The sequence below is a fragment of the Phoxinus phoxinus genome (genome assembly GCF_949152265.1).
Source record: "Phoxinus phoxinus genome assembly, chromosome: 4".
Taxonomy (NCBI): Eukaryota; Metazoa; Chordata; class Actinopteri; order Cypriniformes; family Leuciscidae; genus Phoxinus; species Phoxinus phoxinus.
The window spans coordinates 744,499-752,602 of NC_136879.1; positions in this window are offsets into that span (position 1 = coordinate 744,499).

Here is an 8,104-nt window from a genome sequence, read left to right on the forward strand (position 1 = left end):
ATTTCTTGTTAGCACACTTTTGTCCACCTGTGCGATGGCTTTCAGCAAATTCTAAACCATTTCCCCCTTTTTATGCACAATTTTACTTGTGCATCAATTTAACATAATTGTGTTTGGATTTGTTAAACTAAACACTGTCCTGTAGACATCTTTCTCTGTCTCTTAACCAAAATGTTATATTCTTCACTCTAAGCCACAATCTCATCTTCTTATCAAATTATTTGAAATGCAAATGCACTCTTTGCTTATCCTGCTTTTCAGGACTGCTCTCAACAGTTTGTCTCTCAACTCAATCTCAATTCTCAGTCATCTGCAAAACTGAATACAATTGTCACTATTTCCCCTCCTCCGTGGGCTTCACTGTCCCTGCATCTGTAAGATCAAAGCTATTTATTTATGGTCAAATGGCCCCTCTGGCCTCCCTGACAATGATCCTCGACCCCCCCTGGTTTGCTTTCTTTATACTCGTGAGATTAGAAGGTCTTTAGATATTGATAAATAACCCGTCTTACTACAATGTCTAAGAACGAAAGTTAGAAAATATAAATCCTCTACCACATCACATTCTCATCCTCCTATTAATGTGTTTGAAATGCAAATGGGCCTCAGTCATCTACAAACATTTCTCAAAGTCATCTATTGTCTTTCTTTACAGATCTTTCTTTACAGCCTTTCTTTTGTCAGTCGAACAGCGTTCTCGCCCTTTGTTCACACAAATGTTAAAGGCTCTCTCAATAATTTGATATTGATCTAGCCAATTTTTACTGTATTGTTGCCGTCAAATCTATAACCTATTTTATTTCAATCCATGATTGACGTCGATCTACAACTCCACAATTCCAACTTCCATCAGAATTTAAACTGATCTAGAAATTCATTCAAATCTACTGTATATCATAAATGACCAAATCGATTCAGAATTATCAACTTCTCTCAAATTTGTCATTCACCCATCTGCAATTGATAAAACATTAATGACACATTCATACTCACTATTTAGACATAATGGCTTCCACTATCTAATACCTAAATTCACTCTTATCAAGACATAAACTGCAGTCATCATCAAACACACCTGACTATTAACCGTTCATATTTCTTGTCTTTTCTCCAAAAAGATTTACATTTAAATCAAAATTTTAAACTTACATTTTGCTGTAGCTTTTACCTAATTTTTACATGGCCTCTTAACCATTTTCAAAACATGTCTATTCATTTGCTTTTACAAACGTCAGCTGTGTTGTTGTTGTTTTGTTCATTATCATTACTTTGTTTCACCATGTACTAACGACCTTCAGGAGTTAAAACTATCTTATAGACACATTAGTTCAAAATCAACAAATCAAAAACAGTATTATTTTAAAGACTTCTTTTAAAGTCATTCAGTTTTATTTCTGAAACATTTACAATTTGCCCTAATTGTATAAGATCCTGTAACATTATTTCTTTAAATATCTCTGTGCCTATAATTTTCAACTGAAACACTGTGCTTTACTATAAATAGCTCATTAGCATTTACAGCGCAGGCTCAGATAACAGCTTTTAGCTGACATTCGAATAAGAGAGACTTTTGAGCCATTCCTGACTAATATTTTCACTTTCATAAACTAACTTAAGACATCATCTATCATCTTGTTAACTCTAGCCTATAGCTTGCGTTATCTTTTCCATAAATTAAATGCATTTTCAATTCAAGCATAATTTTTATAGTTTCCTTTGCCCCTACAGGGAATTTAGACATTATAAATTTTTACTCAGAATGAGTCTCTGTTGCACTGAAACTGTTTCAGCACACATCAAATTCAGATAATCAAATTGTTTTCAACCAAATCATAAACTTTATCTTATTTACAAACAGCACATCAGCTTGTAGTTCTTTCATAATCAACACGAACAAGCGTTTATTCAAATGCCTTTTTACGCATTTTACATTTATCAACTGTTAATCCCTCAACACTGCTTCTACGTAGCCTATTTGATTCTTTAGAGAACAAATAATTATTATTGAGTCTCAATAACGTTTCAAATTTCATCTAAATTTTAGTTGTCATGTTCTCAAATTACCATAGTTTTAATATCTTACTTCCATATTTTCTCTTCTATGAGTTTATCAAGCTGCAATTATGATCATCTAGAACCTTTTTTAAGCGTTTAATTAAAAGACAATCATTTTATAGCCTTCTTCAGATCTTCTCTCTGTAATTTTCTGTTTATTCTAGTAAGACCAGATCAAGCTGTTTTACACAAAAGGACCTTCGAAAACCCCCTGAGGGGAGCTTGAGCTTTACTGTCTTCATGACCCTTGAGTTCAAAGGCTAAATAACCCATCTGTCTTCCTAAGGACAATGGTCTTTTCTTTACAAGTTGTCACTATCATCTTCTGAATTCATCCCCACTTTACTGCCCCTCCTTGAAGCAGTGTCCCATTCATGAATTCAAACAGAGCCTGTGAATGCACCCCCCGCATATTCACAGAGCCACTGGTAAGCAGTTCTCTATATTATTTTACAATCTCAGTTCCCGTAAACTAGATCTAACTGGAATGAAATAGAATAAAATTCTAAATTCCCCCATTCATTGCAACATCCCATTCAGCAATGCAAAACAGAGCTATAATACAATCTCAGTTGCAAATTCAATTACATAGCCAAATCAGTAACATTGGGTGTTTATTGTTTCTTTACACTAAGAATCAAACTTTTACAAAAGCATAATTTGCAAATCTCTAAGGTGAGAGCTTCAGTTTCTTGTCTCACTATTATTTATCAGAACTGTTCATACAGTATAAAGACATTTAGCATGTCATCAATTTCATTAACCCTCTGGAGTCTAAGGTGTTTTTGGGGTCCTTGAGATGTTTTGACATGCCCTGATATTTGTATTTTTTTCAGTTGCTTATAAACATATTAATGGCAAAGGTGTAATTACACTCTATTTAGCACGAACATGGCTATCATAATATGTGAGCAACATATATGTACATGTTTGCATTTTTGAGAGAATATTATTTATGCGTGGTTATTCAAAAAACTCAAACTTAAATTGTCTGATATAAGACCACATATGACCAACTTCACATATTCCCACAATACTTTTGACTAATGGATCTTGTCGGCTAGAGTATTTACTTCAAAATGATCTGAAAATCATCCGGGCTAATCGTTCACATTAAACAATAGATTGATTTAAATTTTGTAAGACACTTTTTGTTTGGAAAGGCAATATGCAGGTGGGCGTGAATGATCCAACAAGGTCATGAATAATGTCCTCATTCACACCTGAAGACAAAGACCTGCTAATGCTGCAGTGCATACTAATGAGCCTTAGGTGTCACTGTGGCTACAAGAAAAAATGCAAAGACAACACACACACATATATACATACATACATATATATACCGGTATATATATATATATATATATATATATATATATATATATATATATATATATATTACTACAGAATTGGTTCAGAGTTGGAAACATCTTGAAAAAAGTGTATTTTTCCACAAACTGTATGCTTGCAAATTGTATTATCCAAGGTAAACATTTCTAGTAATTGTGCAGTTAATTCGTATTTTCAGAAAGTTTTGGATGTAGGCTATCCTCTCCCCAAATTTGTCACTAATAAAACACAAAAATAATTTATAGAGAAGGCTTATATTGACCTTTTAAGATTTTGTTTGCACCTTGTAAATTAGGTTTTGATGTGGCAGTAAAAGTTTTATAAATAATCTATCCAAAACGAAATTTTGTCTTTCATATTTCGTCTGTAACATATGGTCTTTTATAATATATATTAGGGCATAAATGTTAATTTGCAGTTTAATATGTTGCTTATACAAATACATTTTATTTCAACGTATTCAGTTGATTTTTACTCATCTCAGTAGGCAATATAGATAGTTTGCTAAAAGCGAAACTCACGCGAGCTGTAGTAAACAACAGCATGCGCCGTTCATTCATTCAAACACAGAAACGCGATTCAAATTTAAACAGTCTTTTGCGGTTTACAGACACCATTTCATATCGCGATTAGAACAAAGCACTTACTGATGATCTGCAGCTGGATCCGTTGTTCGGCTACTCCAGCACGTTTGAGGTAAAATTTCCAGAATTATCACGATATTATTATTCCTCACAGCGAGTGTGTTCTCCAGCTGTTGTGGGCGTTGACTGGTTTGCGTGTTGCTTCAGATTATCTGCGTTTGAATAGCGGCGCGCTCTCGATGGGCGTGTCACATTAGCGGAGTAATGAGGTGGCAGAAAGATAATGAGCACAGCTGATCTCTCGCTCTTTTTATATAGATTACATAAACAGAGAATAATTGTTTTAGTTTTGAATTAGATAATTTAAAACTACACACTTAAATGATTACAGAGATATATAGCTCATGTCTGAGTGAATAGTATTCGCTGAGATTTGTTTAAATTTAGAAACGTGCTTCAGAAAAAAAGTTCACGGAGACGGAGAGGCAGAAAGCACTTCCTGTTTACTTTCTTTATTTTACAAAAGCACAATGTTTTATTTCGATTGTAAGTGGACACATAAAAAAGTAGACATTTAACAGCTTATTTTCTCATATTTCTTAAGGCTGTATGACCAAAACTGACTGAGTATTTTAGGTCTATTTTGCTGCTATGTAAAAAAAAACGAGCAAAACGCGCCCGCGCGTTTGCCGACCCCAGGGGGTTAACACTGTTTGAAAGCTTATTCTTCTATCAAATGGTTAATCTGCAGACTGCTCAACATTATTCCTCAGTCCTACTTATCTCTACTGTTTCACAAAAATCACAATATTATTCATATCTCAGCCCCTAAATTACACAGACATCTCTCATAGCTGCCTGCACATTCAAATCTTTTATAAACTCTGTTATAAACATATGGAAATCTATTCTTCAATATCCTTGTTTTCCTAACATTAATACAATAAAGCACATTCACATCATAACTAACACTGACATATAGAATGTTGCCCATTCTGCTTAATGAAACATTCCCTTTCTTTAATCCCTGTTAATCATATTCAATGCCTTATTTTTATCTAAAAACTCACTTTTCATACCATTTCAACTTAATTTGACTTAACAGGCGTTCATAAATAGTTCCTTGAATTCTATCAATCCCTACAATTCATGTTTCTTTCTACATCTGTTCTCTTTATCTGCAATCCAACAATTCAGTTCAACAACTCACTCTTTTTGTAATTTCCATCAGAAAAAACAAACATTCTATTTTACTATCCTTTGCTACTTTTCAGTTTCTTCTCTTTCATCTTCAATTCAACAATTCTTCTTTTATTCTACCTGCTTCTTCAGTTCAACAATTCTGTCTGTTCACAGTTTTACACACACGCTGAACACGATCACAAAAACCCTTTTGTTACAATTATCCGTTCCCCAATTTCTTGCATGCTTTTCTGGCCATTATTCTTTTTCCCATTTTACAGAACAAAACAACCGGTGTATTAAAAAGTATTATTCAGTTTACTGTGAGATGACCCCGTGCCGACTGATTTCTATTTCCCAGGATTTACAAAATCGACGCGCGTCTAATAATCTGTGAGACGTCTCTCTACAGATGCTGAAACAATTATGGCTTTTTTAGATTAATATCTGATTAATCCCGACTGGTAATCTGTACCGGTCTTTGCCAAAAATAGTTCAACCAATCAACTTGAAACCACTTCTTGATCTGATCTGCAGATCTCAGTTAGTTTCACAAAACGAGTGTTCTAAGCCCACATACAAATCAGGTTATAGCACTCGTACCATGGAAATAGACTTCAGCCGCCCTGGTTCATTCACAGTTATACCAAAAATTACCCCCACAAAACTAAAATAATTTGATTGTCTTTTTTACCTGAGAAGCATCTGCCACCGGTTCTTTTTTTCCACTGGCTCTGATACGATCGGCCCCATCTCTCTTAAGTCTACGAGGTAGGGCTGGATTATACTTTTAGGTCCAGGTTGATCAATCACCGTTCGCTCAGGGCCAGCGGTCACTTCCAAGGAATCCTCACTTCTGACACCAATTGTTGTGGCAAAACAATATTTAACAAACGCAGCATTCCCAGGCAAAAGAGACGTCAATATTCAAATTGTATTTAAAAGAAAATATATATTTATTCTGCAGAATAGTTCCCAGTCTAGCCACACAGGCCAGCTGCAGGGTGAGGGTGAAAACCCACCCACCCTTACAGACCAGTTTGCAGAGCAGAGTGAGACCAAGATAGGTGTTCTTTCTGGAGTCTTATAATGTTCTCATCAAAGGCATTCTTTAAACACCCACCCCAAAGGAACAAAGGAACCCCCATGGTCGCCTTACCCCTCCCTAGCCTGGGGTCTTCTCAGTGACACACACACACACACACACACACACACACACACACCTGTATCAACGTTACAACATAAAGCTCAAAATACAGAACACATGGCATTCATATATTATCATTGAGAAAACAAAATAAACAAAGAAAAGATTAAAATTGCTACTACATAGTAAATGTATGCTGTTATTGGCTATGACCATATTCCCTATGTGTTGTTCCTGCCCTGCTGTGAACATCCGTCTTCTTCCTCTGATGCAGAGTCATCTAGCAATTATGCAAAAACATTTCACAAGTTCACTTACATACAATTAAATGGAGTAAGGTTTCATGCGTATTTGGCGTGCTGTCCGGGTGGAGAGCTCCGAGCTCAGAGTTCGGCCCGAACCCAGAGTACTCCCCCCAAAAGAGCTAAAGAGCAGAGTACAGCCGCCGGACTAAAGAGTCCCCTTCACGGTAGAGACAGATGCATGTAGGCTACACAGGGGTCGTGAAGACACTGAATTAAACATAAAAACAGCCCTGATAATAATCACAAATACACTTACATTTCTTTAAATCAGTTTTTATGAATGAATGAATGGCTTGCTGTAACTGTTGCTCTGGTCTTCGTCAACAACACACGCTTGCGCCCCCTGCTGGTGAGGACGACTAACAGCAGATGGAGATTGTGCTCGGTAATCTACTGTTTTTCCTGCAGTTCCTGGAGGTCACTGTTGAATTTACTGTCGAATTTGAACCACTAAATTTGTGGAAGCGCATTTGTAAAGCGAAATGAAGTGGACCAAAAATTGCCTGTTGAAATTGTATTTTTAAACTGTTTGAATATTTTGGAAGTGAAATATGAAAGGTGAAAATGGATTATTGAATATTTATGAATGAAAATGTGTTTGAAATGTTTTGAATTGAAATATTCACAGCTTAAATATACAACCATGTTGAATTTCAGCCCATAAAAATGCAAGGCCTAAAAATACAATGCATTAAAATGCAAGCATGGTTAATGCAATGCATTTTTTTTTTTAAAGTAGTGCAATTCAACGGGCCACACTTTCTTCCTCCACCACTTTTGCCCTATTTACAGCAGCACTAGTGGATGGCTGGCAGCCAAACTCCACGCTCCTTTCGCTGACTTTCAGCTGCTTTTGCAGTCGCTGGGCTTTGTCCCTGGTTCCAGCCGAAATTATGTTCCCACACAGCCTTCTATCTACTATCTCGGTTGAACATATCCACAGCACTCAGCTTTCTGCTCTCTAGAGTATATTTGACAGTCTGGATAGCGCTGAATGTGGCGATGTTAATGCTTGTTCTTTTCTTGTCAATAATGTTGCCCATTATATTAAAAGAAGATTAAACTAATGGGCCATGGAATATTGACATTGCAGCTTTCACTGCTTGACACAGGCCTGCATGGATATTTTCCAGTATCGTCGACACAGGCCCACCACCTCACAACATCATCTCCATCTTGGAAGCTGGGCAAGGACTGATCTACGTTGTACTGGAGAATTTCCTGGTGTGTGTCAACATCAGGCAGCAGGTGATCCATCATTGCAGTGAGTTTCCTCAGTTCAGACCCTGTTTGAGAGTGCCCTCTCAGTATTGGGTCCATGGCCGACAAACACTGGAGGGTCTTGCTCTGCAGTGGCAGCTTTTTTTGCAAGTATCTGGCACACGTTATGTATGCTCGGGAGACTTCCTCCAGGAATGACTTCAGCAGCTGAAACAGATCAGCAACACTTACTATACTATTGTTATCATACAAACTCTGCA